We start from the raw sequence: 8,203 nt of genomic DNA, 5'->3' as shown, positions 1-8,203 counted from the left end.
ACATCCCACACCAGTAATGGAGGCATACAGTGGGGGTATCTGATCAGATCCACCGATTGTTGACTTGTGTAGCATGAGCAGTTACATGTTACTATGATCACCATGCTGATTAGTTCCTAGGTCTAGCATTTACTTTTTGAGGCCTACGTGCCACAGATATATGAGGCCTGCGAGTCGCGGATGTTATTTGAACACACATATTATTTTTTTGGGGTTTTGATGTATCAAAAATTATCACCATATATATATATATATATATATATATATATATATATATATATATATATATATATATATATATATATATATATATATATATATATATATATATATATATATATATATATATAGATATATATATATATATATATATATATATATATATATATATATATATATATAGATATATATATATATATATATATATATATATATATATATATATATATATATATATATATATATATATATATATATATATATATATATATATATATATATATATATATATATATATATATCTCTATATATATATATATATATATATATATATATATTTCTTGCTTACTATGGTACAAATGGTTTGTTTTAGTTTTTCACATGTTTTGTAAATGTCTATCCAACACATAATTAACTAGTGCATATGTCAATGTATTCATGTGTCTGGGAATATGATGATATGTAATGTAATCAAAATTTCTCTCCGGTAGATGAATACATAGATACATTCTCAATATGAGAGGGTTTTTGATGAAATATTTCTCGTTGAGTTGAAGGACAACAAGTTGTGAATCCAAGTTGACAACTAATTCCCAAATGTCAAGAACAGTGGCTTCTTACAACAATTTGATAATTGTGTTGTATTCAACAATGTTATTAGTTGTACAGCCCAAACAAATACCTTGAACACCAATCAACTCACCATGAGGGTCATAAATGGCCCATTCCGTGGATGATAGGTTTCGATTACTATGACAAGCACCATCAGCAACCGATGTGAGGAGTCACAAACATCTGTAAAGTAGGGAAAAAAACATAATAAACAGGAAAGTTGTTTGAAAACTAACACACCAAACCATGCTACACAAAAATGAATGGCACACTAATGTACACAAGTAACCATGCAAGATGACCTAAACATAGTAGTTTTTGAGATAAAGCCTATTTCCAGGATTGTCTAAAGGATTGCCTTCATAAACAATTAGCTCATAGGCCCCTTTTTGCAACACATGTTTAACAACGTAGGGCCCATGCCACATGGGTTCAAACTTGCCTGTCCCCAGCTTATCGTTAGCTTGATCATATAGTAAAACCAAGTCACCCTTAGAAAATGCAAGAGGGGAAACCAACTGATCAAAATGGCACTTGACTTGCTTCTTTCGTGCTTCTATGACCAAATAAACTAGATGACGAATCTCATCTAGCCATTCTAAATATAAGAGGTGTTCTCCTTGAGGTGAGGTTTCGAGGAGAAGTTTGAAAGCTAGCTTGAGTGAAGGGATTTCACACTCAATCGGTAACGTTGCTTTTAGACCATAGACAAGACGGAACGGTGTAAAACCAATTGTGTCATAAGGAGCACCGATGTTCTTAACATACAGAACATCGCCATCTAAGGAGGAAGAGGCAAAGAAGGATATTTGGTCGACTGTGACAATCCTCCCTTGATGGGGAAAATGAATCACGTGGAACAGGGAGGAGGCTATAGCATGCATGGCATGGGTCTAGCTCTATTCGAGTAGAAGATTATAATTGACATTAGCATCAACAATCTCCACCTCAACATGTACTACCTTGCCCTAAAAAGTAATGGTCAGGTTGGGTAAGACACCGAATGGTTGTGAATCCCACCCGTCGAAAGCTTCCAAAGTGTCAGGGGATTGGTTCAAAGTACAAGAACCAATTTCGTTCCAACAAGCGACTGACATGATGCAGGTAGAGATACCTTCATCGATGATGGTCCTATGAATAATTTTTTCATTAATGATTACTTGAATCAGAAAGGAAATTTGATGAGGCAAATGTGGAATGTGGTTATCTAGATCAAAACATATCAGATTAGAATCAAAAGGATCAATACCCCAAATAGCCGACAATAATGACTTCCGCTGGGATAGACAGCTTGGAAGTATCTTGAGGGTAGACATAGATGATGGTGCCTAAGCCAAATCCTCGACAATATTATAATGTTGAGCGGCTCAAGCGTTGGGATTATATGAGGACTTCCTTAGCACACATCGAGAAGGTGGAAAAATAGCGGAATCAGGGTTAGGTCGCTCGATATCAAGAGCACCAAAACTCGACAGGGTAGAAGAAGAAGGGGTGGCCTCTTTCTCTTTCCCAAATGTCGAAGAAGGTGTTTGATAATATTTTGATCTAGTGGCCACATTAATTGGCGTACTCATCATGAACACTTGTGAACTTAAGGAAGCAGACGATTGAGGTTGTCTACCATTTGAGTATGCTGAGATGGAAACAGCTCTTTCAGAACAGCTGGGATCCCTTTGAGTAAGCAACTAACTTCAGATCATTGGGGAAAATCCTTACTATAGCGATCCTCCTCGCAAGTGAGGGACAGACACTTAGGCTTCCGTTGTGAAGCATCACTAGCAGATGACTTGGGAGGACCCTGTTTTGGGGCATCGACTTTACCCTTTCCTTTGCCTTTCTTCTTACCTTTCAAGGATTTGTCTGCTGTGGTAGACTGAACAGCATGGACCTACGAGATTTTACCATGGCCAGGTGAATTCTGGGAGGGACTATTGGAATCAGTGTTTGATACTAACTTCTGTTTAGAAGAAGATTGAAAAGGGGTCGAGGACACTAAACCAATTACTCCATCAACAGGAGGTGTAGCCTGTAACTTCGACGTCGTTGGATTAGATGATGGCCTCGAAGCATCGGGTAACAACTCATACAAAGTACCAGATTGGGAATAAATGAGATCTAAGTACTGGGCATGAGCAATGGCTTGTTCTTCAGAAGCGCATCCATCCATAGCTATATCGTGAGAACGTGTAGCAATGAATGACTTTGTAAACCGTTCGGTTAGTAACTGATCAACAATCTTGAATTTGATCAGGCGACATCTACGTCTCGATTCATGGATGTGATCGGAGATGCATGTCAGAGTATCTTGCATGAGCCATGTAAGAAAATAGGTGCCAGTTTCATAGCGAACCGACATTTGGAAATGTGTGAGGAAAGCCATGGCTAAAGAGTTGAAGTCATGATAAGTACCTTGAGGGATCTCCATGTACCACTTGGCTGCAACACCTGTAAGGGTTCGTTGGAAAAGACAGAGATTAATAGAATCATCAACGTATGAATTGAAAGAGCACCAGAGGTGATATGTCATTATATGGGCTTGAGGATCTTCTTTTTCTTTCCCATCGAACTTCAGACAATCGCTCAAGATCTTGGATAGGATCGGAGGCTAGTATGGCAAATGAAGAATTGGATCATTCATGAGTCAAGACATATATGAAAACTCTAGTGTAGCCAAGAATGGAAATTGACTATTTAAAGCCATTAGAGGTCGATAAGCGAGTCCAACCGGAGGAGCCCATCCCTACTGGTAAGGATTCTATCCCCATAGTGGAGGGTTTTGTCCATATGGCATTTGATTTTGCACCAGTGTAGGTTACCTTGCCCGTAGGGAGGATTTTGACCTTGAAAGCCTTCAAACTGTCCGGCCATAGGTTGTTTATAAGCACCATATGGCTTAAAAGGTTGTTGAGCTTGTTGGCCTTGGACATATGGATATTGCACCTATTGTTCTTGGATGTATGGATTTTGAACATGTTGTCCCTAAACAAGAGGATTTTGGCCCTGCTGCCCCTGGACATAGGGATTTTGCACTTGTTGCCCTTGGACATAGGGATTTTGGACCTGTTGCCCTTGGACAAAAGGATTCTTAAACTATTGTCCTTAGACATTATGATTTTGGGCCTACTGCTATAGGACTTGACCCTAACCTTGTCCTTGTAAGGGTTGACCCTGTTGATATGTATATAAGGGTGTTGTTGCTAAGGTTGGCTCTTCTGCAACAAGGGTTGACCTTGCTGCTGCAAAGGTTGTCCTTGCAGCTGTAGAGGCTGGCATTGTGAAGACATAGGTTGGGAGGTTTTCTGAGCATACTGCATCTATGGCTACATGGTTTGATGCAACTGTTGTGAGGGTTTCCCCTCTAGTTGTTGCAGTTGTCCTTGTTGAGGCATCATCTGCCCCTGCTACTGCACAGATGACCCTTGCTACAACAAAGGTTTCCCTTGTTGCTGTAGAGGTTGTCCTTGCTACTGCAAGGGTACTTGAATAGTTCCTGGATTAAGACCTTGAAAATTTATGAACTGTATATGGCCATATCCACCGGAAAAAGTGGACAGACCAGGCTGAACATACTGTCCAGGCTGAAGGGCGTAAGGTGGATTGATCATTCCTTTGGAACCATATGGAACATAAGGAGATTGGTACTAAACCTGAGTCTCATAGGGCTGATGATACTAGAAATTGCTTGACCCAAATGGACCAACGGGATTTTGGACCTGTTGGTACTGGACATTGCTCGATCCAGCAGGACCAGCAGGGTTTTGGATAGCACCAGAAGAAGGTTGGTTCATCCCAACCATGTGAGCCTGTGAGCTACTCACATTAGTTGTACTTGACACCATAGACACATTTAGATTCTGCCCCCCAGGTGGTGGCACAACCCGTGCACTAATCAGAGGGACTAAATAACTAACAGAAACATGACTCGAAACCATTGATTGAACTGGACAAGTGACTTGGACAGACGAGACAAGAGGGTTCGGAACAGTGGGTTGCATCGGGACTCAAGTAAATATCGAAATTACTGGTTGTTGGGAGGTCGAGTTTTGAATGAACGGACATGTGGTGGGCATAGTGCTAGATGCCCAAAAAGGGTTGTGATAAAGTGATGAGGCACTAGGTTTACCTTCAAGACCAATTATGCTAAATTCACATAATTAGGTGGAAAATTCGGATACACACTGATGGGAATTCTCCCTGTGTTGGGGAAAAATTTAGGAGGAAATTGATGCTCTTCTGCTTCAACAGTGTGTGGAGTAGAAAATTCTGATTGATCTGGAGAGGTAACTGGAGCTTCACCTTTGGGTTCCATAGGTGGAAACAAGCGAAAACGAATGACTGAAGATGTATAAGGGGATAATTGCAAAGGAACACCTGGTTGATCATACGCATTGTACGGACGCTGCGGTGATATCACAACAGGGTCGAACAAAGAATTCAGAGGATGTATAACTAGTCCAAGCTAACCTTTAGTAGTCGGTGAACTCTAAGGAGTGTGGATGGGATTGTCCAGAGATTCTGGGCCAATATCAGAAGGTGACCCAATATCTGAGGTAGGTAGTGGACGAGATGACAAAGTTTGAATGCTCAGGACGATTCCAAGTTCAACACCTTGGTCCTTGAGTGACTTTGGTAATTCAAGAAAAGGTTCCTCAAACAATCTTTTAGACAGAGGAGAGGAAGAGGAACTAGGTGAAACAGATGGTTCAACCATAATGACTTCATCTTAGTTAATAAGAAAAGAGAGATAAATTTCAAGGCTTTAAATGTACTTTAAGGAATACTCAAGATTTGGTCTAGAAAAGACTAATAGGATGTTATAAGATCATGGGCAACTGGTGCTTGTCCATGTTTTAAGAGTTGAGAAAGAAGCAAATATGACTCTATCACATTTGATTGGAAACGAGCTCGAAAGGACAAGTGCTCAAATGATATTTTAAGTTTAATGAGTCAAACAGATCAAATGACTACCCTAGATGATCTAGATAAAAAGGATTACCAGGAAACCGTGAACTGTAGAATACCCCCTAGTGAACCAAGAAGTATGGGCAAGAAATCTCCTCGAATTTTGTGTTCATTGTATCACGTTTGCAAGGCGGCAGACTCAGCTTCCTATGGATAAAGGATTTCAGCCTAGAGGGGTCTCCCTTTATATACTCGATGATACAGGGAGAAAAAGTCTATCCTATCATTGTCTAGTGCTGAAGCTAACGACATCTGCTACGGTTAAATACGTCGGAACATGTCCCTAGCCTAGACCTTCTAAATGTGATCATTAGGTTTCGAATGCGCCTTAGGTTAATTGGGTTCGTTTTAAAGTTTATCTTGAATTATGTCTTAGTTTTCAGGCCTTAGCGATGTGACTCGAAAAGTCCTAAATGCAGCTAAATGAGACAAGACTCTATCAATTCGATGAATTTTCTACACTAGAGAGGGTAGAAAACACAATGAAATGCAAACAACCAAGCAACCAAAAGCAAAAATAATTTTTCACTACTTCACTTTTTGAAAAAATAAACTAATGAAAAACTCATTCCAATTCCTATTTTCCCATTAAGCGCACTTCAAACAGTCTTTTCAAAAGTAAAGAAATATTTTTTTTTTTCAAATGCAAATGCAACTCTTAGTCTTCGATGGTACTAACTAACATAACATATCGATGCAGCAACCAGAGTTATGTACTTTTCATGAAATGACAAAACAAATTTCTCATAAAACACTTCAATGAAAATGTTTTTGAGACAATCGATTCTCAAGCAAATGAAAAACACAAAGAGGGAATCTCTTTCAAACTAATGATGTAATGACTCTACCAAAAACAAGACAAGCAATGTGATCTATGCCAGAAAACATAAGTTTAGACAAGCAAACGAAGCTTCTCAAACTTTCGTAACAGAGACCAAAGCAATAAAAAGGATCGCAAACAAAATGCGAGTAAATTTACCAACAACTTGTCTCATTGAGTTCACAATCAGCTGAATGGATGACAGCCTGGATGCCCTAAGGCCACAAACCATCTATTAGTGTAAGTGGTTTCACACTGCCATCTGTGATCAAAATTAAATTTTTTTGCACTCATGTGAGGTGTCTCATTCCATCAGTTTCATTCCATTAGGTCATGGATCAACTGATGATAGAGGTTTTATTTCATTTTCCCTCATGTCATATACCTGCTGACATGTTGAATGGTTGTCATAATCTTTTCAATTTCATTTTTCACCAGTCCTAGGGTTTAGTTTCATTAGGTCTTAGGGTTTTTCATCATGGCCATTCAGAATGAATAAAATGGTCATCAGACACATGAGGAGGATAAAAAGTTCATAAAGTCATCATTTGTCTTTTTGTGAACTCAATAAAGCTCTTTAATCTCAAAACTCTATTTTGAGGAAAAACAAAGCATTTGTACCTAAAGGGTTTCATTCATGTAAATTTATGTAATTTTATTTGTTCCTATATGTAATAAGTATCTACAAGCTTCTCCTAGTCACCTGGTGACAACGCCAGTTCCTGCCACTGCAAAAGATCAATGAGATTAGTATCAGCCCATCTACAAAAGCCAAAGAATCAAATATCAGCAAAACAGAGTATTTCAAAAAGCTATCAAAACATTAGAAAGTGGGTTTTGGTTAATGAAAAATCAAAAAGAGGGAAAGTATAAAAATCCCATCCATGTGTTTTATTTCTTCATTGCTAAAGGAAACTTGCTAAGGAGAGCCCAAAAACGTGATTTTAGCCATCATTGAGCAAAGAGAAGGAAGAACAGCAAAAATCGAGGAGTTTTCCTGGTGCTACACACCTATTGCGTAGCACTGCGCACCTATTGGCTAGTGCTGCACACCTATTACTTGGTGTTATGCATTAAAAGTGCGTTGTGCACCTGTTGAGTTTCTGCAGTGTATTTTTACGTTGGTGCCATGCATTAAAAGGGCGTTGTGCACCTGTTGAGTTTCTGCAGTGTATTTTTACACTGGTGCTGCGCATTAAAAGGGCGTTGTGCGCCTATTCACTGGCGCTACACACCTATTGGAGAGAGTTAAAACACCTCTAAATTGCATTCAAATTCATCAAAAGCTCTTAAATGCCTTTTTCCAAGTAAGTACAGTCATCCTTCTTGCTAATGAGAATTTAGTGCTTGGTTTCTTGGGTTGTGTGGTCTCATTTAAAGCAAACCCTAGGTGTCTTTGAATTTCCTCTCAAACCCTAATTAGTCACTAAGTAATCTCTCACATGCTATTAAAGACTCATTGGTGCTCTCCCTCTTTCCATTTTCATTGTTTTCCTAAATCCCCAAATCCCATCCCCTAAATTCCTAAATCCCTTCCCCTATTCCTAATTCACTAGACTTATTCCCCAAAATCCAAAACCCTAAAACCCC

The sequence above is a fragment of the Pinus tabuliformis genome, chromosome 4_1 (assembly GCF_031772625.1).
Source record: "Pinus tabuliformis cultivar Carrire ecotype Pingquan chromosome 4_1, CPIR1, whole genome shotgun sequence".
In the NCBI taxonomy this organism is placed as follows: domain Eukaryota; kingdom Viridiplantae; phylum Streptophyta; class Pinopsida; order Pinales; family Pinaceae; genus Pinus; species Pinus tabuliformis.
Note: the sequence above shows the minus strand (reverse complement) of the source record.